This window comes from Bos indicus, chromosome 7 (assembly GCF_029378745.1).
Source record: "Bos indicus isolate NIAB-ARS_2022 breed Sahiwal x Tharparkar chromosome 7, NIAB-ARS_B.indTharparkar_mat_pri_1.0, whole genome shotgun sequence".
Taxonomy (NCBI): Eukaryota; Metazoa; Chordata; class Mammalia; order Artiodactyla; family Bovidae; genus Bos; species Bos indicus.
This window is the reverse complement of record NC_091766.1, coordinates 9,643,034-9,668,329: the sequence shown is the minus strand read 5'-3', so window position 1 is coordinate 9,668,329 and position 25,296 is coordinate 9,643,034. Positions and strand designations below refer to the sequence as shown.

Here is a 25,296-nt window from a genome sequence, read left to right as displayed (position 1 = left end):
GGGCACTCATGTCCCCACATAGACGCAATCTCTCCTTTGTGCCTGTCATTAGTTTTGTCACAGAATCTGTCACCATAGGATGATATATAATTTTACGGTCTGTTTAAATAGTCAGTCTTTGTTTTTATGTCCTGATTCATTTTTTCAATTTATTTTTAATTGGAGGATAATAATTACTTTATGATGTTGTGCTGGTTTCTGCTATACAACAATGTGAATCAGCCAGAAGAAGACATGTATCACCTCCTTCTTGAGCCTCCCTCTCACCCGACCCCGTCCCACCCCTCTAGGTCATTACCAAGCACAAGGCAGGACTCCCTATGTTACGTAGCAGTTTCTCACTAGCTATCAATTCTACACATGATAATATATAGATGTCAATGTTATTTTCTCAATTCGTCCCCCTTCTTCCCCTGGTGTGTTCACAAGTTCATTCTCTACATCTGCATCTCTATTCCTACACCTCAGATAGGTTCATCGTATCATTTTTCTAGATTCCATATATATGCCTTAATGTGAAATATTTATTTTTCTCCTTCTAACTTACTTCACTCTGTATAACAGGCTCTAGATTTGTCCACCACCCTTCAGTTGACTCAAATTAGTTCCTTTTTATGGCTGAATGATATTCCATTGTGTGTATATACCACAACTTCTTTATCCATTCATCTCTCCATAGACATCTAGATTGCTTCCATGTCTTGGCTACTGTAAATACTGCTGCAGTAAACATTGTGGTACATGTGTTGTTTTGATTTATAGCTTTCTCAGATTATATACCCATTTGTGGGATAGTAGAGTCATATGGTAGTTTTATTCCAGTTTTTTTAAGGAATCTCTACACTATTTTCCATAGTCGCTATATCAACTTACATTCGCACCATATATTCATTCTCTATAATTGACATGAGACTTTGGGGACTTTTGCTTTTTAGCACCTTTCACTCATTGCCTAGACAGTGCTTAAAAACGATAGACTTTGTATTACATTCTTGAATTACACTATGAAATCTCGTTAAAAGTGCAAAATTCATGACCCTTATGGTAAAAGCTGGTTGGGGAAAAAATTCCACATTATGTGGGGCACAAAGATACCTTCAATGGGCTATACAAAACACACAAAATATCAAATTAATATTTGAAAACAAAATATAAATTTGAAACACCATTTTGAATATGTAATACAAGTTTTTGTGAAAATTAGCCATATTATAGCCTTTCTTTTCCAGAAGTCACCTTCCTGCATGGAACCAGACAATGATATGCAAATTCTAGAATTTCTCCTTCTGGGACTTTCAGAGGAAGCAAAAGTACAGCCCCTCATATTTGGGCTTTTCCTCTCCACGTACCTGACCATTATGTTTGGAAACCTGCTCATCATCTTGGCCATCACTTCAGACGCCCACCTGCACACATCCATGTACTCCTTCCTCTCCAACCTGTCCTTTGTAGCCATCTGTTTCACCTCCACCACCATCCCAAAGATGCTATGGAATATCTTGACACAAAGCAAAGTTATCAGCTATAAATAATGCATCACACAGATTTATTTTCTCATCCTCTTTGCAGTGTTGGACATCCTCCTCCTTACCGTGATGGCCTATGACCGCTTTGTGGCCTTTTGTCAACCTCTCCACTACACAGTCATCATGAACCCCCAGCTCTGTGGACTACTGGTGCTGATATCCTGGATCATAAGTGTCCTGAATTCCTTATTACAAAGCTTAATGGTATTGTGACTGTCCTGCACAAACATTGAAATTCCCCACTTTTTCTGTGAACTCAGTCATATGGTCCAACTTGCCTGTTCTGACACCTTTCTTAATAACATAGTGATGTATTTTGCAGCTGTCCTGCTGTGTGGTGGTCCCTTCTTTGGTATCCTTTGTTCATATTCTAAAATAGTTTCCTCTATATGCAGAATCTCATCTGCTCAGGGGAAATATAAAACATTTTCCACCTGTGCATCTCACCTCACCATTGTCTTCTTATTTTATTGTACAATGCTTGGAGTGTACCTTAGCTCTTCAGCTACCCACAATGCACACTCAAGTGCAGCAGCCTCGGTGGTGTACGCAATCATCACACCCATGCTGAACCCCTTCATCTATAGCCTGAGGAATAAAGACATGAAGAGGGCTCTGAAAACATTGTTTGTGAAGGGAAATATATAAAGGACAATTGTTGTAAAACTGAAGAAGTACCCAAGATTGAAGAGGTCAAAGCCTCAGAGTCAGATCTTGTGACTGTTTGATCAGATTATGAAAGCAGAACTTGCTACTTTTATTTTCTTGAATTTCCATTTCTTTGATTTCAACTTTTCTATCTTAACTCATAGCTCATTTTAATAAGCTTTCTTCTTCCTTTGATATCCAGCAAATTTTCCCTTGTTTTATATTTTTTTAATTTATTTTTTATTTAAGGATAATTGCTTTAGAGAATTTTATTGTATTCTCAACATGGATCAGCCATAGGTATACGTATATCTCCTCTCTTTTGAACATCTCTCCCATTTCTCAGCCCATCCCACCCCTCTAGGTTGATACAGAGCCCCTGAGCCATACAGCAAATTCCCATTGGCTATCTATTTTACATATGGCAAAGTAAGTTTCCATGTTACTCTTTCCATGCATCTCACCCTCTCTTCCCCTCTCCCTATGTCCATAAGTCTATTCTCTATGTCTGTTCCTCCACTGCTGCCCTGTAAATAAATACTTCAGTACCATTTTTCTCGATTCCATATATATGTGTTAGAATATAAAATTTATCTTTCTCTTTCTGACTCACTTTAGTCTGTATAATATATTCTAGGTTCACCGACCTCATCAGAACTGACTCAAATACATTCCTTTTTATGGCTGAGTAACATTCCATTGTGTATATGTACCACAACTTTTTCATCCAATCATCTGTCAATGGACATCTAGGTTGCTTCCACGTTCTAGCTATTATAAATACTGCTGCAATGAACAATGGGATACATGTGTCTTTTTCAATTTTGGTTTCCTCAGAGTATATTCCTAGAAGTGGGATTGCTGGGTCATAAGGTGGTTTTATTCCTAGCTTTTAAAGAATCTCCATACCGTCTTCCATAGAGGCTGTATTAATTTACATTCCCACCAACAGTGCAAGAGCATTCCCTTTTCTCCACACCCTCTCCAGCATTTATTGTTTGTAGACTTTTTAATGATGGCCATTCTGACCAGTGTGAGGTGATATCTCACTGTAATTTTGATTTTCATTCTGTAATAGTGAGTGATGTTGAGCCTCTTTTCATGTATTTGCTAGACATCTGTATATCTTCTTTGGAGAAAAGTCTATTTAAGTATGTTTTCCACTTTTTCACTGAGTTGTTTGTTTTTCTGGAATTGAATTGTATGAACTGCTTGTATATTTTGGAAATTAATCCTTTATCAGTTGTTTCATTTGCAATAATTTTCTCCCATTCTGATAGCTGTCTGTTCACCTTGCTTATAGTTTCCTTTGCCATGTAAAAGCTTTTAAGCTTAATCAGGTCCTATTTGTTTACTTTTGTTTCTATTTCCATTACTCTAGGAGGTGGGTCATATAGGATCTTGCTTTGATTTACGTCATTGAGTGTTCTGCCTATGTTTTCCTCCAAGAGTTTTATAGTTTCCGGTCTTACATTTAGGCCTTTAATCCATTTTGAGTTTATCTTTGTGTTTGATGTTAGGAACTGTTCTAATTTCATTCTTTTACATGCAGCTGTCCAGTTTTCCCAGCACCATTTATTGAAAAGGCTGTCTTTGCCCCATTCCTCCTTTGCCAGAAATAGGGTACCCATAGGTGCATGGGTTTATTTCTGGGCTTTCTATCTTGTTCCATTGGTTTGTGTTTCTGTTTTTGTGCCAGTACTGTGCTGTCTTAATGACTGTAGCTTTGTAGTATAATCTGAAGTCAGGAATATTGATTCCTCCAGCTCCATTCTATTTCTTGGGACTGCTTTGACTATTTGGGATCTTTTGTGTTTCCATATGAATTGTGAAATTTTTGTTGGAGTTCTGCAAAAAATATCATTGGTAATTTCATAGGGATCACATTGAATCTGTAGATTGCATTTTGTAGTATAGTCATTTTCACAATATTGATTCCTCCCACCCAGGAGCATAGAATATCTCTCCATCTGTTTATGTTGTCTTTATTTAATTCATTAGTGTCTTATAATTTTCTTTCTACATTTTTTTGTCTTCTTCAGTAAGTTTATTCCTACATATTTAATTTTTTTGTTGTTGTTGCTAGGGTGAATAAATTGATTGCTTAATTTCTCTTTCTGATTTTTCATTGTTAGTATATAGAAATGCAAGTGATTTCTGCGTATTGATTTTATATTCTGCAACTTTGCTAAATTCACTGATTAGCTCTAGTAATTATCTGATACTATCTTTAAGGCTTTCTATGTACAGTATCATGTCATCTGCAAACAGTGAGAGCTTTATTTCTTGTTTTCCAATATGGATTCCTTTTATTAATTTTTCTTCTCTGATTGCTGTAGCTAGGATGTCCAAACCTATGTTTAATAATAGTGGTGAAAGTGGACATCCTTGTCTTGCTCCTGATCTTAAGGGAAATGCTTTCAATTTTTCACCATTAAGAATACTGTTTACTGTGGGCTTATCATATATGGCTTTTACTACGCTGAGGTAGGTTCCTTCTGTGCCCATTTTTTGAAGAGTTTTGATCGTAAATGGTTGCTTAATTTTGTCAAAGGTTTTTTTATGCATCTATTGAGATGATTATATGGTTTTTATCTTTCAATTTGTTAAATGGTGTAACACATTTGATTGATTTAGATATATTGAAGAATCCTTGAATGCCTGGAATAAACCCAACTTCATCATGTTAATGTGTTGTTGAATTCTGTTTGCTAAAATTTGTTGTGGATATTTGTATCTATGTTCATCTGTCATATTGGCCTGCAGTTTCCTTTTTTGTGTTGTCTTTGTCCAGTTTTCATATCAGGGTAATTGTGGTCTTGTAGAATGAGTTTGGAAGTGTTCCTTCCTCTGAAGTTTTTTGAAAGGGTTTTAGAAGGATAGGCATTAGCTCTTCTCTAAATGTTTGATAGACTTCTCCTGTGAAGCCATGTGGTCCTGGGCTTCCGTTTTGGGGGAGTTTTTTTTTTTTTTTTAATCAGAGTTTCAATTTTAGTGCTTGTAATAGGGTTATTCATAATTTCTATTTCTTCTTTGTTCAAAAAAACATATATTTCTGCTTTATTGACTATTCCAAAACCTTTGACTGTGTGCATCACAACAAACTGTGGAAAATGCTTCAAGAGATGGGAATACCAGACCACCTGACCTGCCTCTTGAGAAACCTATATGCAGATCAGGAAGCAACAGTTAGAACTGGTCATGGAATAACAGACTGGTTCCAAATAGGAAAAGGGGTATGTCAAGGCTATATATTGTCACCCTGCTTATTTAATTTATATGCAGAGTACATCATGAGAAACGCTGGGCTGGAAGAAGCTCAAGCTGGAATCAAGATTGCCGGGAGAAATATCAATAACTTCAGATATGCAGCTGACACAACTCTTATGGCAGAAAGTGTAAAAGAACTAAAGAGCCTCTTGATGAAAGTGAAAGAGGAGAGTGAAAAAGTTAACTTAAAGCTCAACATTCAGAAAACTAAAATCATGGCATCTGGTCCCATTACTTCATGGCAAATAGATGGGGAAACGGTGGAAACAATTGCTGACTTTATTTTTTGGGGCTCCAAAATCACTGCAGATGGTGATTGCAGCCATGAAACTCAATGCACGATGCTGGATGCTTGGGCCTGGTGCACTGGGACGACCCAGAGGGATGGTATGGGGAGGGAGGATGGAGGAGGGTTCAGGATGGGGAACACATGAGAAATAAAGGAATAAAAATTAAAAAAAAAAAAAGACACTTACTCCTTGGAAGGAAAGTTATAAACAACCTAGACAGCATATTAAAAAGCAGAGATATTACTTTACCAACAAAGGTCCGTCTAGTCAAGGCTATGGTTTTTCCAGTGGTCATGTATGGATGTGAGAGTTGGACTATAAAGAAATCTGAGCTCCTAAAAATTGATGCTTTTGAACTATGGTGTTGGAGAAGACTCTTGAGAGTCCCTTGGACTTCAAGGAGACACAACCGGTCCATCCTAAAGGAGATCAGTCCTAGGTGTTCACTGGTAGGACTGATGTTGAAGCTGAAACTCCAATACTTTGGCCACGTGATGCAAAGAGCTGACTCATTGGAAAAGTCCCTGATGATGGGAAAGGTTGAGGGCAGGAGAAGAAGGGTACAACAGACGATGAGATGGTTGGATGGCATCACTGACTCAACGGATGTGGGTTTGGGTGGACTCCAGGCGTTGGTGATGGACAGTGAGTCCTGGCGTGCTGCAGCTGCTGGAGTCTCAAAGAGTTGGACACGACTCAATGACTGAACTGAACTGAACTGAAGGGGAATGTTCATAGCAATACAAGCCTACCTCAAGAAACAGGAGAGAAATCAAATAAACAACCTAACTGCTCACCAAAAGCACCTAGAAAAGGAAGAAATGAAAAATCCCAGGGTTAGTAGAAGGAAAGAAATCACAAAAATTAAGGCAGAAATAAATGCAAAAGAAGCAAAAGAGACCATAGCACAAATCAAAAAAGCTGAAAGCCAGTTCTTCAAGAAGATAAATAAAATAGACAAACCATTAGCCAGACTCATCAAGAAACAAAGTGAGAAGAATCAAATCAATAAAATTAGAAATGAAAATGGAGAAATCACAACAGACAACACAGAAACACAAAGGATCAAAAGAGACTATCAGCAACTATGTGCCAATAAACTGGACAACTTGGAAGAAATGGACAAATTCTTAGAATAGTAAAACTTTCCAAAACTGAACCAGGAAGAAATAGAGAATCTTAACAGACCCATCACAAGCACAGAAATCGAAACCATAATCAGAAATCTTCCACAAATAAAAGCTCAGGACCAGATAGCTTCACTGCTGATTTCTACAAAAAATTTCGAGAAGAGCTAACACCTATCCTACTCAAACTCTTCTAGAAAATTGCAGAGGAAGGTAAACTTCCAAACTCAATCTATGAGGCCACCATCACCATAATACCAAAACCTGACAAAGATGCCACTAAAAAAGAAAGCTTCAGGCCAATATCACGGCTGAATATAGATTTAAAAATCCTTAACAAAATTCTATCAAACAGAATCCAACAACATATTTAAAAGATCATACATGATGACCAAGTGGGTTTAATCACAGGGATGCAAGGATTCTTCAATATTTGCAAATCAATCAATGTGATACACCACATTAACAAATTAAAAGATAAAAAGCACACAATTAACTCAATGGATGCAGAGAAATCCTTTGACAAAATTCAACATCCATTTATGATTAAAAAAAAAAAAAACCTTTAGAAAGCAGGCATAGAAGGAGCAAACCTCAACATAATAAAGCCATATATGATAAAAGCACAGCAAACATTATCCTCAATGGTGAAAAATTGAAAGCATTTCCACTAAAGTCAGGAACAAGATAAGGATGCCCACTCTCACCACTACTATTCAACATAGTTTCAGAAGTTTTGGCCACAGCAATCAGAGCAGAAAAGGAAATAAAAGGAATCCAGATTGGAAAAGAAGAAGTAAAACTCTCACTCTTTGCAGATGACATGGTCTTCTACATAGAAAACCCTAAGGACTCCAACAGAAAATTACTAAAGCTAATTAATGAATACAGTAAAGTTGCAGGATATAAAACTAACACGAAGAATTCCCTTGCATTCCTGTACACTAACAATGAAAAAACAGAAAGAGAAATTAAGGAATCTTTACCATTCACCATTACAACGAAAAGAATAAAATACTTAGGAACAAATCTACCTAAAGAAACCAAAGACCTATATATAGAAAACTATAAAACACTGGTGAAAGAAATCAAAGATGACACAAATAGATGGAGAAATATACCATGTTCATGGATTGGAAGTATCAATATAGTGAAAATTGGCATACTACCCAAAGCAATCTATAGATTCAATGCAATCCCTATGAAGCTACCAACGGTATTCTTCACAGAGCTAGAACAAATAATTTCACAATTTGTATGGAAATACAAAAAACCTCGAATAGCCAAAGCAATCTTGAGAAAGAAGAATGGAACTGGAGGAATCAACCTGTCTGACTTCAGGCTATACTACATAGCAACAGTCATCAAGGCAGTGTGGTACTGGCACAAAGACAGAAACATAGATCAATGGAGCAAAATAGAAAGCCCAGAGATAAATCCATGCAGCTATGGACACCTTATCTTTGAAAAAGGAGACAAGAATATACAATGGAGAAAAGACCATCTCTTTAACAAGTGGTGCTGGGAAAACTGGTCAACCACTTGTAAATGAAGGAAACTAGAACACTTTCTTGGAGAAGGCAATGGCACCCCACTCCAGCACTCTTGCCTGTAAAATCCCATGGACAGAGAAGCCTGGTGGGCTGCCATCTGTGGAGTCCCACAGAGTCGAACATGACTGAAGTGACTTAGCAGCAGCAGCAGCAGAACACTTTCTAACACCATACACAAAAATAAACTCAAAATGGATTAAAGATCTAAATGTAAGACCAGAAACCGTACAACTTCTAGAGGAAAACATAGGTAAAACACTCTAGGTAACACAAATCACAGGAGGATCCTCTATGATCCACCTCCCAGACTAATGGAAATAAAAGCAAAAATAAACAAATGGGACCTAATTAAACTTAAAAGCTTTTGCACAACAAAGGAAACTATAAACAAGGTGAAAAGACAGCCTTCAGAATGGGAGAAAATAATGGCAAATGAAGCATCTGACAAAGGATTAATCTCAAAATATACAAGCAGCTCCTGCAGCTCAATTCCAGAAAAATAAGCAACTCAATCAAAAAATGAGCCAAAGAACTAAACACACATTTCTCCAAAGAAGATATACAGATGGCTAACAAACACATGAAAAGATTCTCAACGCCACTCATTATCAGAGAAATGCAAATCAAAACCACAATGAGGTACCATTTCATACCAGTCAGCGTGGTTTCTATCCAAAAGTCTACAAACAATAAATGCTGGAGAGGTTGCAGAAAAAAGGAACCCACTTACACTGTTGGTGGAAATGCAATCTAGTACAGCCACTATGGAGAACATTGAGGAGATTCTTTAAATAACTGGAAATAGAACTGCCCTATGACCCAGCAATCCCACTGCTGGGCCTACATGCTGAGGAAATCAGAATTGAAAGAGACACATGTACCACAATGTTCACTGTAGCACTGTTTACAATAGCCATGACATGGAAGCAACCTACATGTCCATTGGCAGATGAGTGGATAAGAAATTTATGATACATATACACAATGGAATATTACTCAGCTATTAAAAAGAATGCATTTGAATCAGTTCTAATGAGGTGAATAAAACCAGAGCCTATTATACAGAGTGAAGTAAGTCAAAAAGAAAAACACCAATACAGTATATTAACACATACATATGGAATTTAGAAAGATGGTAACGATGACCCTATATGCAAGACAGCAAGAGACACAGATGTAAAGAACATACTGTTGGACTCTGTGGGAGAAGGCGAGGGTGGGATGATTTGAGAGAATAGCATTGAAGCATGTATATTATCATATGTGAAATAGATCACCAGTCCAGGTTTGATGCATGAGGCAAAGTGCTCAGGGCCGGTGCCTCGGGATGACCCTGAGAGATGGGATGGGGAGGGAGGTGAGAGGGAAGGTCTGGATGGGGAACACATGTACACCCATGGCTGATTCATGTGAATGTATGGCAAAAATCACAATATTGTAAAGTACTTACCCTTCAATTAAAATAAAAATAAAATAATAAAATAAAAATCCTCTGTGCTAGGGAACCCTGCTCAATATTCTATGAAGTGAAGTGAAATCTCTCATTTGTGTTTGACTCTTTGTGACCGCATGGACTATGCAGTCCATGGAATTTTCCTGGACAGAACACTGGAGTGGGTAGCCATTCCTTTCTCCAGAGGATCTTCCCAACCCAGGGATCGAACCCAGGTCTCCTGCACTGCAAGAAGATTCTTTACCAGCTTAGCCACCAGGGAAGCCCAAGAATACTGGAGTGGGAAGCCTATCCCTTCTCCAGCAAATTTCCTGTCCCAGGAATCAAACCTCTTGCATTGCAGGCAGATTCTTTACAAGCTGAGCTACAAGAGAGCCCTTAACCTAAACAGGAAAAACTCTTGAAAAAGAATAGATACATGAATATGTATAACTGGATTGCTTTGCTGTACACCTGAAATTAACACACATTGTTAATCAACTATGTTGTTGCTATTGTTTAGTCAATAAGTCGTGTCAGACTCTTTTGCGACCCCATGGACTGTAGCCCACCAGGCTTCTTTGTCCATAGGATTCTCCAGGCAAGAATACTGGAATGAGTTGCCATTTCCTTCTCCAGGAGATCTCAACTCAGGAATCAAACCTGAACCTTCTACATTGCAGATGGGTCTTTTACCACTGAGTCACTTGGGAAGCCCATTAATCAACTATACTCAATATGAAATAAAAGTTAAAACAATAAAAAGGTTTTTACCATATCATCCTTAAAAATCAACCCTTTCCCTACTTTCTTCAATTAGTGTCTGAATTTGGCAATAAGGAGTTCATGATCTGCAGTCAGCTCCTGGTCATGTTTTTGCTCACTGTATAGAGCTTCTCCATCTTTGGTTGCAAAGAATATAATCAGTCTGATTTTGGTGTTGACCATCTGGTGATGTCCATGTGTAGTCTTCTCTTGTGTTGTTGGAAGAGAGTGTTTATGATCAACTTTAAATTTCTTAATAAAATTCTTTACTTCAGTGCAAATCCCTCAAAGTGATTTCAGAGATAGAGGAGCATTATATAGAAAAAGAAGGTTTTATAATTTTGGTTTAAAAGTAAAACTCTAGTTTAAAAAATTTATTTCAGTAAATTGAATGTTAATTTTTTTATGATTTTATGTATTTATGGCTGTGCTGGATCTTTGTTGCTGCCCATGTGCTTTTTTCTAGATGCAGCAAGCAGAGGGTTACTTTCTAGTTGCAGTGCATGGGCTTTACATGGTGGTGGCTTCTCTTGTTCCAGAGCACAGGCTCTAGGGCTTATGGGCTTCAGTGGTTGCAGCATATAGGCTCAGTAGTTCTGGCTCACAGGTTCAGTAGTTGTGGTGCACAGGCTTTAGTTGCTCTGAGGAATGTGGACTCTTCCTAGATCAGTGATCGAACCTGTGTCTCCTGCATTGGCAGGCGGATTCTTTACCACTGAGCCACCAGAGAAGCCCAAAATATCAATTTTTAACACACAAGAAGGTAAAAAGATTTTTTGCCCCAACTTCAAAAACATCAAAACACAGATTGACAATTAGTTTCAAATATGTAATTTATGAGATAATTTCTCACACATTTAATTATGCTCTTTGATTCTTAAAAACCTATTAACAACTTCCTTTAAATATAACAGAAAAGGTTAAGATTAGCTATTTTCAATATTTTATATAATTAGCAATAAAATTAAATGTATATGTTATCATCTCATAGCAAATCTGATAACTAATTGACCATCAACTTTTCCCACTATGTCATTATAATATGTAGTCTGAATCCAATCTGGAATTATCCAGCATTACTCATGATCAGACCATCAAGAATTTTCTTGTAGCCTTTGTCAAATTTTATTATCAGAGTAATGCTAATCCTTGAGATCATTTTTTAAATGTTTTTGTCAACTGAAAATCAAATATCTGTAAATCTGTTTTAGATAAATATATTAAGTTTTGGATGAATAAAAAAAAAATCAACCCTTTTCCTGCACTTCATGAATTTTCTCTTCTGAATTGTGTGTTTATTATTATTCCCTTTGCTCCTTTTTCTAAGAGGATAGTCAATCACTAAGGTGTCTTGACACCATGAAGTCATCACTCCTTTCTCTTTTGGATGAATTATTTTGCTGCTTTGTTAGGTATTTTGGACATCAAGAGGATATAGCTGGGTTTGAAATGCTGCTAGAATCAAAGAAACTTTCCCCTCATAACAATTTATCAGGGACTAAGCCAAAGAATTGACGCTTTTGAACTGTGGTGTTGGAGAAGAGTCTTGAGAGTCCCTTGGACTGCAAGGAGTCCAACCAGTCCATTCTGAAGGAGATCAGCCCTGGGATTTCTTTGGAAGGAATGATGCTAAAGCTGAAACTCCAATACTTTGGCCACTTCATGCGAAGAGTTGACTCATGGGAAAAGACTCTGATGCTGGGAGGGATTTGGGGCAGGAGGAGAAGGGGACAAGAGAGGATGAGATGGCTGGATGGCGTCACTGACTCGATGGACGTGAGTCTGAGTGAACTCCAGGAGTTGGTGATGGACAGGTAGGCCTGGCGTGCTGTGGTTCATGGGGTCGCAAAGAGTCAGACACGACTAGCGACTGAACTGAACTGAAGCTTATTAGGTCATCTTTGTTGCTCATATTTATTCGCTTGCTATACCTATGTTTCTTAGAACTGCTTTCTCATATTTATAAAGACATATATGGCACAAAATGATCATATTAAAATTGAAGACCACGTTTACATGTCTACAGAAAGTTTAGCAACTAGAATCTGGGTGCTATTTGTACATACAGTAGGGTAGAGATAATCTGATGTTCACATTCTTGCCTTGCATCATTCCATTCCTAAATGGTGTGGTTGGAGGTGAAAAGACTCTTGACTCCCCCATGGCCACAAGAGATCACAGTGCTGTGTTGCACGGGTGCACATGTGTGTGTGTGTGTGTGTGTGTGTGCGCGCACGCACGTGTGTGTTGTGGGATATGAGTGTCCTTAGAACAAAAGGACCTGAGCTCTGACCTCATAGACATCAAAATTTTCCCCTGGAAATATAGATGACAGAATGTTAACTGAACGGGAAAACAAAAGGGGGATCTATTTCTATGTTCAGGATTCTTGGAAACAAAATTAATGAAGTACAAGGAACAACATGTGGATTAGGGAATCCTCATGTTTTGAAGTTCAGGAGCAGAGGAAGGTCACTTCATTCCCTAACATCCTCTGGCCCCATTTCCTATCACCCTCCCTCTTGCATAATCCCTTTGGGAAACTGCAAATTTTTGGAGACTGAACACCTAAAACAAATGGCATCTTTGGGGTCTTTGCACTGGCCATTCCACCTTCCAGGCAGGCCCTGTCTTCACCTCCTCACCTCTCTTCCTTGAAGTCTCTGCAAAGGTTACCTTGTTTACCAACCTTCCTAAACACTCAGTAAAGAATACCACCACAGCCACTTACCTCTCTGTACCCCTTTTCTTTTTCTTCATTTTACCTGTCACCATGTGGCATTTTATATGATTTTGTATTTGCTAATATTATTTCTCCATTGAACTGTGGAGACTTTTGTCTCTCAGTACACTCTACTCCTTGCCTTGAACACCTCCATCTGTCAGAATACCCTTGACAGGTGGATTGCTGAAGGGCTTTGACTGCCAAGACAAAACTGTGAAGAAATAGAAAGTCTGAACCAACAAATAAAGTGTAAGGCAAAGGAATCAGTAACCATGAACTTCCCAACAACAGCAGCAACAGAAAGCAGACAAAAGCAAGGATCTGATTATTTTACTGTGAATCCTACCAAAATTTAAAGAATTAACAATTTTTCTCAAACTCCCCCAAATGATTTAAGAGGTGGAAATACTCTCAAATTCATTTTCCGAGGACACTCTTACCTTGCTACCAAAACCAAAAAAGACCCTACAAGAAAAGAAAATGACAAATTGATATTCCTAATTAACATAGATGTATAAACTATCAATAAGAGAAAAATATACATTGTGATCAAGTGAGATTTATTTCTAGAATATAAGGGTGGTGCCCTATGTGCAAAGAAATAAACATGATACACACACCACACTGATAGAACTAAAGATAAAGTAAATACAAATTCAACTTTTTATTCAACTTCCTTTTATGATACACAGTCTCAACAAATTTAGAATAGATGGACCATTCCTCAAAATAATATGTGACAAGTCACAGCTATCATACTCAACAGTGACAGTTTCAAAGTTTCCTCTCTACCATAAGGGACGAGACAAGGGTGTCACTCTCACGATTGCAATTCAACATAGCACTAAAAGTTTTACCTAAATCAGTTAGACAAGAAAAATAAACAAAAATCATCTAAAATCAAAAGGAAGAAAATTGTTCCTGTTTGAATATAAATCCCTAAAAACTTCACCAAAAGTTGTTAGAAACAATGGACAAAATAGTGAAGTTTCAGTATACCAAATCAACATACATTAATATAAGATCAACATACAAAAATTTTGCTTTATACACCAACAGTAAGCCATAAAAAAAGAAATTAAAACAACATTATACTTGCATCAAAATAACAAATGACTAAGAGTAAACTTAACCAAGGAAGTGAAAGACACACAAAACTATGAGATACTGATGAAAGAAATTGAAACAAGACACAAATAAATTGAAAATTATCTTTATTTGTGGATCCAAAGATTTAGTATTTTTAGACTGTCCTTCTCAAATTCATCTACAGTTTCTATGAAATCACTAACAAAATTCTAATGGCATTATCTGAAGAAATATATTTTAAAATCCTAAAACTTTTATGGAATCATAAAAGATCCCAAATAGCCAAAACAATCTCGAAAAAGAAGAAAGTTGAAGGCATCATACTTCCTGATTTCAAATTTCATTATAAAACTATAGTAATTAAACCTGTATACTACTAGCATAAAAATGGCCATAACTGAATAGAATTGAGAGCCTGAAAATAAACTTTTTATATACCATCTACTATTATTTAACAGAGCCCAGAAAATTCAATTAAGAAAGAACAGTGTCTTCAAAAAATGTGCTGGTAAAACTGGATAATAAAGAGAACAAAATGGATCCCTATCCGCACAAATAAAAATTTAACTTGAAATGGATTAAAAACTTAAACATAAAAACTAAAATTGTAAAATTCCTAGAATAAACTACAAGGAACACCTCTCTGACATTGGTATTGTCAATGATTTCTTTGGACGTGACACCAAAAATACAAGGAACCAAAATAAAAATTTAAAAATGGGAAAATACTAAACTAAAAATCTTTGCAGTAAAATAGTCAACAAAATGAGGAGGCAACTGATTGTTGTTGATGTTCAGTCTCTCAGTCGTGTCTGACTCTTTGCGACCCCATGGACTGTAGCACACCAGGCTTCCCTATCCTTCACCATCTCCCAGAGCTTGCTCAAACTCATGTCCACTGAACTGGTGATACCATCCAACCATCTCATCCTCTGTCATCCCCTTCTCCCCTTGCCTTCAATCTTTCCCAGCATCAGGGTCTTTTCTAATGAGTCAGCTTTTCTCATCAGGTGGCCAAAGTGTTGGAGGAAACTGATGGAATGAAAGAAAATATTTCAAGCCCTATATCTAAATATGTTCTAAATATATGAGGAACTCCTACAATTCAATAGTAAAACTCAAATAATCCAATTAGTAAATGAGCAAAGAACTTGATAGAAATTTATTCTTTATTTATTTTTATTTTTTTGGTCTTCTTTCCCTTTTATTTATTTATTTATTTATTTTTTTACTTTACAATATTGTATTGGTTTTGCCATACATCAACATGCATCCACCACGGGTGTACACATGTTCCCTATTCTTAACCCCCGCTCCCTCCTCCCTCCCCATACCATCCCTCTGGGTCATCCCAGTGCACCAGCCCCAAGCTTCCTGTATCCTGCATCGAAATTTATTCTTTAAAAAAAGACATACAAACAGCCAACAACTACATGAAAAGATGTCCAACATGACTAACCATTAGGGAAGTCAACATCTAAATCACAAAGAAATATCGTCTTATATCATTTAGAGTCACTATTATGGAAAAGATGAGATAAATGATGTTGCTGAAGATGTGTGGAAAAGTGAACCCTTGTGCACTATTGATGAGGATGTAAATTGTCACAGCCACTATGTGAAATAGTATGAAGTTCCTGAAAAAATGAAAAGTAGAACTACCATCTGATCCTGAATCTTTGGAATTAACCAAAGTAGAGGAATAGGACATTAGCTGAAGATAAATATACAATGAAGTGAAGACGCTTCTTTTTAAGATGGGGCTTATTTGACTTTTTATATTAATGAAAAAAATCCAGAACAAAGAAGGCTTGAAAATATTTTTTGAAAAGAAATTTATGAGATATACCTCTTATGGTATCATTTCAGAATGTGTATTCACATGAAATAAAACTATAGGTGAAAAGAGATGTGTTAACAAGTTTTACTTTGCAATTCACCTATGAAGCTGAATGTGTCTTCAGGTTTGATACTATCTGTATCATAATTATCTGTGGGAGTTCTTTACTTTTGTATAGGGAGGTTTCAGTGTTTCTATTTCATTTTTTTTTTTTGTACTTATTCAAACAAGTGGGAGATTTTTTTTTTCACCAGCTAGCTGTTTTCCATGTGTTCATTTATATACATATAAATTTACAAGGGAGGAAGTAAAAATGTATACATTTTGTGTGGTTAATTCTATCTAGTCATTCATAATGTGTTCCCCCTTTTTTGACAGAAAGAATAGAGCTGTCACTTTATTGTTATTCACTTGAAAGTCTGTACTTCAAACAAAATACAAAGTGGAGGTTCTTCTTCATGCTTTGTTCTAATATATCACCCTTTATGCATATGTACAATTAGATTTCAAATCTCACTTCTTCTTCTTTCTTTCTTTTGTACTTTATGAATAAATCTGTTTCTGAAACTTGTGTCACCTTTGTCCATCAGCTGCAAGGCACTCTCTTTTTACACTTGATTGAAGATTAGCTTCCAAAGCATCTTTAAACCCATATATCTTTATATAAGATAAAAGTATAACTTTTAGATACTGTTATGTCCTCTTTTAGAAGGTTCTTGTTACATTCACTTATTCCCAAGGCTTTGGCAACATAATCGTGAATTAATTACTTATATCAAGGTCACTTAATGAAAAACATTTTATATTTATATACATTAGTTTAATATTTTTCTATCCATTTTGTTTCCGACAGTTATTTTAGAGTCACTGGCAATCAAACCAGTTAACCCTAAAGGAAATCAATCCTGAATATTCACTGAAAGGACTGGTGCTGAAGCTCCAATATTGTGGCCATCTGATGTGAAGAACTGACTCATTGAAAAAAATCCTGATGTTGGGAAAGATTGAGGGCAAGAGGAGAAGGGGATGACAGAGGATGAGATGGTTTGGTGGCATCATCAACTCAATGGACATGAGTTTGAGCAAGCTCCAGGAGTAAATGAAGGGTAGGGAAGCCTGGCATGCTGCAGTCCATGGGGTTGCAGAAAGTCAGACATGACTGAGCAGCTGAAAAACAATTCAGATATTGCCAATATCCCCAGAGGATAAATCATCTCTGGTTGATGACCAGTGCCCCAGAGTTTGAGAGTTAGAAGCATCCTGATGGAATTTTCAGTCAAGACTTCACCTCTTACTTGGTTTATACCGGACAGAATATTAAATCCCTCTAAGATACATTTCTACAATGGAAAATAGAGTTTATAAAAGTATTACTTCATAGATTGAAATTTCATAAAACGGTAAGTCGAATCTCTTTGTTATGCTAAACTAGGTTACAGTGCATAAAATCTAACTCCTCCTGTAACTACTAAGTATTTTATAATAAAGAACTAATGATATCTGTGAACTTGTGGCATAAGTTTGAAATTCTTAATTGTTTTTTAAAATATTATCCTGAAGCCAATGAATTTGGTGCCCCCATTTTTGTTTTGTTTTGTTTTTTAATTAAAGACACAATGTTACTCTCTTTTCTAAGGAGGAGAATAATTATTGTCTTGAGACACTGACTTGACCCCACAAGTCAATGCTTTGAAGATCCAGAGTGTTAGTTAAGGCAAATTCCTCAGTATTAGACTTTTGAGAAAATTCTAAATCAGTATTGTGATGAGGTTCTAGAAGCTCTTGAAGACAGGAGTGTTAATGTGGGAGGAGTAACAAGACCTGAATTACCTGGCTTATCTACATAGTCTCCTAGGAGCAGGAAATCAGCTGGAAACTTTCCTTTTTGTCAGAAAAGTGTCCCAGAGGGAAATCATGTCCTTAGAGTTTAGAGTAACAAAAAGGAAACATTCTTAATGAGCAGATAAAGCGAGCAGCAGTCCCTGGGCATGTGCAACCTTAGTCTGCACAGAACACAGTTTAGACTCATAAATCTTCCTTGGAGACCAGGGCTTGCCCCCTTCCTGCTGCTTTATCTGAATATAGAGCTTCAGTCTCCATCATCAATCATCCAGGGAGGAATTTAGACTTCCGCCCAGTGATCTTCTTCTCAGAGTTCCCATCAAGGTGAGCCTGAGATTTCAGTAGATACTACAGGAAAAGATCAAAGAGAATAGAAGCCTAGAAAGTGACCTGAGGTCACCCAAGGGCCATTGCAGCCTAATTTTGAGCCCAAAGATCACTGTGGCTATTTTCTAGCTTGCTTAATAAATTAATGTATTTATTTATGATGCCAAAGAAGAAGGGTACTTGATCTCAGCAAAGCAATTGTCATTTGTGATACTTAAATAATAGTAGAGTATAAGCCCAAGGATCTTTTTAATAAGGGGGAGTAGAATAGTAAAATATTGATCTGGCAAGATACACAGTGAAATGATGGCATTTCTTTTATTTTTAAAATGGAGCATAATTGACTTTGTTTCCACATTGATGAGAAAGATCCAGACCAGGGAAAGTTTGCAAATACATACTTGGGACGGCAGTAAATGAGATGTACATTTCACAATATCATCCTTCATTCTGGGTATTCACATTGAAAAAAATTAATAGGTTAAAAATTATATTCAAATAAAGATTACTTTATAATTATTTCATTCCCTATAAGATACTATATTTTCATGGGTTAGTTAACCAATTACATTCTCTATTGCAAATTGTCTGAGTCCTTTGTTTTTAACAAAGTGGGTCAGAGCATTTTTATTCCTCATTTTGATTGCTTTCTTTCAAAAGAGAAATTGCTATTTTTGTTACCAACTGGACGATGACACTTAGTTCTTTTATGTATGTGTAGACATACATGTAGTGAATGTATGATAATTTATAAATTGTGGAGTTGAGCCTATTAACTTTATTGTTTCTCTCTATTGCTTTTTTCTTTTTCTTTTTCTTTCTTTTTTTTTTTTTTACTAAAATGGCTTTCATTCCAGTAATTTTCACTTGTGAATTTTTGTTTTAAATGAAAACGACAATGAAAAGTGAAAGTTCTCCTGCATCCCTTAAGGATAATAAATCACTCTTTATACATATTGCTGACTATTTTTCACATTCCTTTATTCCTTACTGTTCTGTTTGGCATTTGGGGATTAGATATATTTCTAAAACTCACATCCCCTTAGGCATTTGAAGACATTCAGCAAAAGATAGACCTATTTTTCTTTTTTTACCATAAGACTAGAGACAACCTATATCTCAATAAATATGTTTGAACTCATATATCTTTAGATAAGATGAAATTATAACACAGATACTACCTCCCACTTCAAAAGGTTTTGTTATATTTTATGTCCAAGACTTTGATAATTTAGTCATCAATTAGTGACCTATATTGATGTTATTAAATTATTACTATTTTATATTTGTATATGTTAGATGTAGATTTTCATTAAATTTTGTTATAAACAGTTGTTTTGAAACCACTGTATTTAACCTAATTCATTCTTACTGACAGTTTTTTCATAAGTTGTGATTGTGTCATTGCTAAGTCATGTCTGACTCTTTGCAACCCCATGGACTGTAGCCTGCAATACTCCTCTGTCCATAGGTTTCTCCAGGCAAGAATACTGGAGTGGGATGCCATGCCCTCCTCCAGGGGATCTTTCTGACCCAGGGATTTAACCTGTATCTCCCTCAGTTCTCCTGAATGACAGGCAGATTCTTTACTGCTGAGCCACCAGGTTGTTACTTTCATTTAAAATTTGTTTCTATATCATGCACACATGCCTATTCATACCCTTTTCTAAAAATGCATGAATAGAATCCTATGTACATCATAGATACTCCTTTTGTTTATTCCATTCTTTCAGTGACTGTGTAATATGCCACAATGGTGGCAGAAACCAACACGGAATTGTAAAGCCACTATCCTTCAATTAAAAATAAATTTTAAAATATCCCTGGGTGGGAGGGAAAGGCAACTAGATCTCATATCTGCTTCTACATTCAGCTATTGTGATGCCACATGTTATCTGCCTGTAAAAAGGCATAGCTATTAATAGTACAGAAGTTCTTTAAGGAGAGGTTTCTCAGTCTCAGCACTACTGACCTTCTAGGGCAGGTTGGTCTTTGTGGTGGGGTGTGTCCTGTGCCTTGTAGAATGTCTAGAGCTTCCCTGGATTCCATGCACTCCTTTTCTGTGTATCCCTGGGTGGGAGGGAAAGGCAACTAGATCTCATATCTGCTTCTACATTCAGCTATTGTGATGCCACATGTTATCTGCCTGTAAAACCCTCTGTTGTACCTTCATGATGGAACCAGAGTGAAAAGAATCTTAGTATTGCTATGAAGACAGTTTTGATGTCACAGAATTCCTTTGTAAACTTCTCAGGGACTCTTTGAGAACCATTGTTTTGTGTCATCAGAAGATAAGTATAACCACAAAAATTCTTTCATTGTTTTTTAAAAATTGGTATGATGGGACTCTGCTGCTCATAAGTTTGAAGGTCTTTCATATTCTTTGTTATTCCACTGCTGTTATAACAAGGCTATAAAAAATATTGTGGGATTGTGAAGTTCAAACTGTAGTTTTAACCAAGAGTGATTTTTCTCCCAGGAGACATTGAGCAATGTGTGGGGAAATGTCTGTCTGTCACACAGAAAAGGAGTGCATGGAATCCAGGGAAGCTCTAGACATTCTACAAGGCACAGGACACACCCCACCACAAAGACCAACCTGCCCTAGAAGGTCAGTAGTGCTGAGACTGAGAAACCTCTCCTTAAAGAACTTCTGTACTATTAATAGCTATGCCTTTCTTCAGCCTGCTTCCCCAAACTTGGAACATTTTACATTTGTCAGAAGCATTAGTGAACTCCTTTGCTACCTGTTTAAAAGTCCCAATCCCAATCAATGTGACAGCTCTTTAACGTTTTTTTGTGAAAGAGGTATTTATTGTTTTCCAAACTATTCCTGACTTTGGGCAAAGACTCATACATTTGATCACCATTTTGACTCGCCTATATTATTTTATGCCCATATACCATATGCCTATTATTCTACCATTATCAACTTTTCAAAATGATTTCTTTTTTAATTACTGTTTCTCAACTGACTTTTGAATGGTGATTTGGCTATTAAAATGTTTTACATTGTATTTAGTTAAATGCATCTTATCTTCTTACTTCTGAGTTTCTTTCCTTAGTTAAGATAGTTGGCCCTCTTGCTATATTTAAAATGGATAACCAAAAAAAAAAAAAAAAGGATAACCAACAAGGGCCTACTGTATAGCCCAGGGAACTCTGTGCAACGTTATGTGGCAGCCTCGATGGGAGTGATATTTGGGAGAGAATGCGTACCTGTGTACATATGGCTGAGTTCCTTTGCTGTTCACCTGAAACTCTCACAACATTTTAATAGGCTATATGCTAATATAAAATACAAAGTTCAAAAGGAAAAAAATAAGATAGTTGGCCTTCCTGTAGATTTTATGTGTGGTTTTCTAAATGTTCACCTGAGGGTATTGCTTACTCTTACAGTGAATATATAATCCCTCTGATTCATTGCAGTAGGACCGAGGCTGGGAATCAACTTAATTTTCTTTCAATTACATATCTATTCTGCCAGATTTCAGTCAACAATCCAACCTTTTCAAACCTATTGAAATATGACCTTGGCATACTAAATACACTTACATACTGAGACTTAATTTATTGAATCAATCAACAAATAATAATTACGTACCTGCTAAGTTTATTGTGATCCACACAGTCAAAGGCTTTGGCATACTCAATAAAGCAGAAATAGATGTTTTTCTGGAACTCTATTGCTTTTCCCATGATCCAGCGGATGTTGGCAATTTGATCTCTTCCTTTTCTAAAACCAGCTTGAACATCAGGAAGTTCACAGTTCACATATTGCTGAAGCCTGGATTGGATAATTTTGAGCATCACTTTATTAGCGTGTGAGATGAGTGCAATTCTGTGGTAGTTTGAGCATTCTTTGGCATTGCTAAATTTGTATGCAGGTCAGGAAGCAACAGTTAGAACTGGACATGGAACAACAGACTGGTTCCTACGTGACATACTCCATGTAGGAGTACATCAAGACTGTATATTTTCACCCTGTTTATTTAACTTATATGCAGAGTACCTCATGAGAAATGCTGGACTGGAAGAAACACGAGCTGGAATCAAGATTGCTGGGAGAAATATCAATAACCTCAGATATGCAGATGACACCACCTTTATGGCAGAAAGTGAAGAGGAACTAAAAAGCCTCTTGATGAAAGTGAAAGTGGAAAGTGAAAAAGTTGGCTTAAAGCTCAACATTCAGAAAACGAAGATCATGGCATCCGGTCCCATCACTTCATGGGAAATAGATGGGGAAACAGTGAAAACAGTGTCAGACTTTTTTTCTAGGCTCCAAAATCACTGCAGATGGTGACTGCAGCCATGAAATTAAAAGACACTTACTCCTTGAAAGGAAAGTTATGACCAACCTAAATAGCATATTCAAAAGCAGTGACATTACTTTGCCAAAAAAGGTCCGTCTAAAGCTGAGCACCAAAGAATTGATGCTTTTGAACTGTGGTGTGGAAAAGACTCTTGAGAGTCCCTTGGACTGCAAGGAGATCCAACCAGTCCATTCTGAAGGAGATCAGCCCTGGGATTTCTTTGGAAGGAATGATGCTAAAGCTGAAACTCCAGTACTTTGGCCACCTCATGCAAAGAGTTGACTCATTGGAAAAGACTCTGATGTTGGGAGGGATTGGGGGCAGGAGGAGAAGGGGACGACAGAGGATGAGATGGTTGGATGGCATCACTGACTCAATGGACGTGAGTCTGAGTGAACTCTGGGAGTTGCTGATGGACAGGGAGGCCTGGTGTGCTGCGATTCATGGGGTCGCAAAGAGTCTGACAACGACTGAGTACTGATCTGATATGATCTGATCTGACCTGCTAAGTACCAAAATTTCTAGGAATATTATATATCAATTCTTTTATGTCTGTGATTTTCAACTTAATTATCAGTCCATGTTGAAGTCATCAAATTATTTTATATCTCATTGCAGTTAGCTTTTGATGCATATTTCAATTATGTTAAATATAGTTCTTTGAAACTACTGTGTATAACCTGGTTCATCCACTCTGTCATTCTTTTTACTTTATATAACTTCACATTTATTTAAATTTGTAGGTGTACATATTTTTGCATGGCTTCCCCAGTGGCTCAGTGGTAAAGAATCTGTCTGCAGTGCAGGAGACATGAGAGACATGGGTTTGATCCCTGGGTGGAGAGTTCCCCTGGAGAAGGAAATGGCAACCCACTTCAGTAAACTTGCCAGAAAAATCCCATGGACAGAAGAGCCCAGTGGGCTTAAGTCCATAGGGTCGCAAAGAGTCACACTGAGCAATTGAATACAGCACATATATTTGCATATGTTTGAAAATAGGAAAGTGAACAAAACAGGTGAAATCCTGCTTGCTTGGATCTTGCATTATAATGAGAAGTCGGAGTACAATGGAATAAATGTATCTGTCACAGTGTGCTCAGGCTTAAATCATATAAAGTAATTATTATCTGGAGTGAATTCTGTGTTTCTTTTCAGCTGATTCTGAACAAACCCGATAGCCACATGGAAATAAACAAAGAAGACGCTTTCTCCTCCTGGGATTCACAGAGGACCCAGACCTGCAGCCTCTCTTCTTTGGGCTGTTTCTGTCCTTGTACGTGGTCACACTTGCTGGGAACCTGGGCATCATCCTGGCCATCATCTCAGACCCCCACCTCCACACCCCCATGTACTTCTTTCTCTCCAACCTGTCATTTGCAGACATCGGTTTCACCTCCACCACCATCCCAAAGATGCTATGGAACATCCAGACACAGAGTAAAGTTATCACTTATGAAGGTTGCATCATCCAGATATTTTTTTTCTTTGTATTTGGATGCCTGGACATTTTAATCCTGAGTGTGATGGCCTATGACCGCTTTGTGGCCATCTGTTACCCTCTGCACTATATGGTCATCATTAACCCCTGGGTCTGTGGGTTGCTGACTCTGGGTTCCTGGTGCCTCAGTGTCACAAGCTCCCTGCTTTAGACTTTGACTGTCTTGAGGCTGTCCTTCTGCATGAACATGAAGATCCCACACTTTTTTTGTGATCTTCTTGAAGTCCTGAAGCTCACCTGTTCTAACACCCTCATCAATAACGTAGTGGTGTATTTTGGGGCTACTGTTCTAGGTGTTTTTCCTCTCTTTTGGATCCTCTTTTCTTACTCTCAGATTTTCTCCTCCACCTGAGAATTTCATCAGCCAGGGGAAAGTATAAAGCTTTTTCCACCTGTGGATCTCACCTTTTTGTGGTTTCCTTGTTCTATAGCATAGGCCTCGGGGTCTACCTCAGTTCTGCAGTCACTTCATCCTCTAGGACAATTCTGGTGGCATCAGTGATGTACACTGTGGTCACCCCCATGCTGAACCCCTTCATCTACAGTCTGAGGAACAGAGACATGAAGGGGACCCTAGGGAGACTCCTCAGCAGGGCACCATCTCTCAGTGGTGGGATTATTGTAGGACTCTCATCAGTAGCAAGGATCAAACCTTTGGTAGGCATTTTTCACAATCTTGGATATATATAAACATTAGTTTAATTTTTCTAGTTTTGTAATCATTATATCTTACTGTGCCTTGACTTTGACTATATTTAAAGACAGTGTATTATTTTTCTGGGGCTGTTATGACAAAGTACCATAAATCAGTTGGCTTAAATAACAGAAATTTATTGCCTCACAGTTCTAGAGACTAAAATTCTGAAAACAAGGGGTAAGCAGGGTCCATTCATCCTGAAGCTGTGATCAATAACCTGTTCCATACCTAGCTTTTTAAAATTTGCTTTCTGTAGTTTTCTAGTTTCATACAATTGTGGTCAAGGAAAATGCTTGATGTAATTTCTGTTCTCTTAAATTGATTGAGGGTGTTTTGTGACTTTGTATGTGA

The 25,296-nt window shown here is 37.2% G+C and overlaps 1 protein-coding gene and 1 pseudogene across 1 annotated transcript in view; one reads left to right on the top strand and one right to left on the bottom strand.

Moving 5' to 3' along the window:
• Positions 1 to 25,296, bottom strand: part of LOC139184054 (adhesion G protein-coupled receptor E2-like) — a 1,114,856-nt gene that overhangs the window by 936,676 nt on the left and 152,884 nt on the right. The window lies entirely within an intron of this gene.
• Positions 1,596 to 25,020, top strand: LOC139183850 (olfactory receptor 7C2-like; annotated as a pseudogene).